This window comes from Triticum dicoccoides, chromosome 2B, assembly GCF_002162155.2.
Source record: "Triticum dicoccoides isolate Atlit2015 ecotype Zavitan chromosome 2B, WEW_v2.0, whole genome shotgun sequence".
Taxonomy (NCBI): Eukaryota; Viridiplantae; Streptophyta; class Magnoliopsida; order Poales; family Poaceae; genus Triticum; species Triticum dicoccoides.
The window spans coordinates 36,917,818-36,921,401 of record NC_041383.1 but is presented as its reverse complement, the minus strand read 5'-3'; positions in this window follow the sequence as shown (position 1 = coordinate 36,921,401).

Genomic DNA, 3,584 nt, shown 5'->3' with positions numbered 1-3,584 from the left:
GCGAGCAGGAATGGGCCATGCTCCTGGGCGTTTTTACCCGAAGGGCCTTAGTGATTTAAGGGATGTTCTTCATCGCTTTCTTGCATGAGTTATCCATTGTTTGAGTGAATTCAAATTGTTTAATTGATGGTAGATTTGTGTAATTTGAGTGAATTCAAATTGTTTAATTGGGGGGCTATAAATTGTATGACATTTTTTGTTGGTCACCCATTGCAGGATACGGACATGTTTTATAGTAAAAAAATATGTTCGAGAGATTTTATTTTTCAAGGACATCCGGGAGAAATTACAGCACAAGATTTGTTTTATTGATCTTAGGGCACTACTAAGCATTGTTTTTCAAACATCAATCCTTGATAATCTCGTCCAATTTCATTGCAATCGAAGAGAGGAAACCTGTGGTATATGTATTGTAAAATTCTAAAAATACTTTCGTTGTAGCCGGGTATACCGAAAGCCGACTAGAGCGGGTTGTTCGCAGAGGAAGGCGAGCCCCTTTTGCTTGCTTTGCTCATACCGTGAATGAAAAGTTACATAAACTAGGGTATTGTGAACTGAAATTCAGTTTCCTCCAAAATCTCACTTATAATAGCGAAGCGAGTGAAAGTGAGTGATTTCATGATAGTGGTGGAGTCGTTGAGGTGATATATCAGACGAAGAGATATATGTAGAGATGCAGGCCACGTTTTTTTGACTGTGAGATGCAGGCCACGTTATAGAGCTTTTTATTTTGTCATGCAACCCGTGCTGTTTGAATCAACTCTCACTCTATATCTGTGTGAGCATTACAAGTTTGTGACACCAGTGAGTTGGCTTGGTAAGTCACCATTTTCATGAGACCAGTTATGGTGTTTAATTAGACTGTAGTCTTGCAATGACAATGGCGACCCATCACACCTCCGCATATTTAACATTTTTTAACCATCTATAGTCAAGCAACTGGCAAGAGCTCTGTCTTTTCATTAATAAAAATAACAATTGACCACTTAATAAAAAAGGGCCAAAACCCAGATGGTCGCGCGAATACTAGCGTAGGCACAGCCCTGCGCAGGCTCAAGGCTCAAGGCTCAAGGGCATGCGGTAGCGAGTCGGGGCAGCAGTGTTAGTTGCTAGGAATTGGGAGCCATACGGCGTCGATTGAACCACTAGCAGAAGTTTATTGGAATTACCACACACGTCTGACACGTATCGATTAACTGTAATTAAAATTAAGAGTAATTAAGATTGTATAAAATTTGAAGGATAATTATACCCTTGGACAAAGTCATTTTTTGGGTAGTTGCTAGGAATTGGGAGCCATACGGCATCGATTGAACCACTAGCAGAAGTTTATTGGAATTACCACACACGTCTAAGACGTATCGATTAACTGTAATTAAAATTAAGAGTAATTAAGATTATGTAAAATTTGAAGGATAATTATACCCTTGGACAAAGTCATTTTTTTACCTTAATTAGGTCTAAATCTGGACCAATTCGTTCCAGCCGTTAGTCATGTGTGCTAGGCTTTAGATTGTGGTATGATGTAGGGTAAAATCTCTCAAATATGTTATGCTACTCCATCCGGGTGGGGATATAAGTCAGGCAGGAGAACTTAGTATGTCAATTTGACTAGTGAAACATATACAACGCACCACAAAAAAAATAGGAAAATTTATTTGACGATGAATAAAAAATACCTTATTTTACTTTATTTAGTACGTCAATAAGTACTTACAAAATAAATACCTACAATCAAATTAATATGGACAGGTAACGTACTATTTACACCCAAGCACGGACAATTATCTAGTTACTTAAAATTAAATCCAGGATTCAGAGTTCAGGTAAACTTCTCTCCTGGATTAAGAGTTCAGACCAACAGGAGGCGTGTTCTGTATGAAGGGACAAATAAATTTCAGTATTTTCTTAATTCCTCGAAACAAATATTTCTGGAACCATGTCGGTACTTCGGTAAAGGCACAACAATTTTCCTAAAAAGCTCAGAACAGTAGCAACTAGTAGTTTCTGTAAATCTAAATAAATTTATCGCTCACCACAAGATTTTTCATGCCCATATCCAGGCTGCAGTTTCATAGCTATTTTTCTGGATCAAGATTTCACATGCCAGCAGGCACTAGTAGAAAACGGGGCTTTAGTCCCGGTTCTAGAGGGCATCTAATCCCGGTTCTGAACCGGGACTAAAGGGTCCAGACTAAAGCCCAAACCTTTAGTCCCGGTTTGCTTACGAACCGGGACTAAAGGAGCTCCACGTGGCCGCTGTCTGGAGCTCCACCTTTAGTTCTGGTTGGTGTGAATGAATTTTTTTTTAAATTTGTTTTTCTGAATTTTTTTGAAAAAAATATTTGATTTTTTTCTTCTTATTTTCAAATTTCTAAATTATTTGACAATTTAATCTTTAATCACCACTCATCACTGCTCACTGCTCAATTATGATCCACACATTCCAAATCGTCTAACTTACCAGCCGGTCACCCATCCTCTCACTAATTCAGTCTGAGCACGCTTAACTTTAGAGTTCTATTCCCCTAGTTTCCAAGTCTGCACTTGTTGTTTTCCTAACAATATTAAGCTGTCAAACCTATTAACCATTAGGAGTTGAACTTGAGCATTAAGTACTGTTTGAGTTTGAAACTATTATTCTAAAAAACAATAATTATTTATTAAACTAATATTTCTTGAATAAGTAGTTTGACCATATTTTGACCAGATTTGACCATAGTTTGACCACACTTTGACCAGATTTGACCATAGTTTGACCACAGTTTGACCAAAATTCAAAAACTAAAATAATTATTCAGTAACACTAATATTTCTTGAATAAGTAGTTTGACCATAGTTTGACCACAGTTTGACCAAAATTCAAAAAACTAAAATAATTATTTATTAACACTAATATTTCTTGAATAAGTAGTTTGACCAGATTTAACCAAAATTCAAAAACTGAAATTTGAGGATTCTAAAAATTTGCAAACAGGCCTATGGCTGTCGTAATCGGATGCGGATTTTCGTGCTGGTTACTTAGATATATTATGCGTTTTTATCGACATCGTATGCAAAAGATATGGCCGTTTTACTTTTTCATAACACTTTTTTTTGCATAACATGTCCAAATTTAAGTTTTTTAGTTTTCCTAACTAGTAGATGTAGTAACATAACTACATCTCGAAGGATTTTAATTTTTGAAGTTTTTATCATTTTCTTTTGTTTTTTACAAAACTGAAAAGGCGATACATGGGGGGTGGTAGAGTTTGAACCTTTAGTTCCGGTTTGAGACAGTAACCGGGACTAAAGGGCATCACACCCTTTAGTCCCGGCTCGTGTCTCAAACCGGGACTAAAGGTCCCATTTCAACTGGAACTAATGCCTTCCCGATGCCTTAGCCGCTCAAACCGGGACTAATGTGCATATTGAGTTTGGACCAAAGCCCTGTTTTCTACTAGTCAGGGGTAGAGGATGGGAATACCTTTTTTCTACTTTTATTTGCTTCAAGTTTAACAGTCAGCAGGGAAACCTTTCTGTGCATGACAAGGAAATATGAACCACTCGTACGGAGAGAGGAACAGAGGATGAATTGTACATCT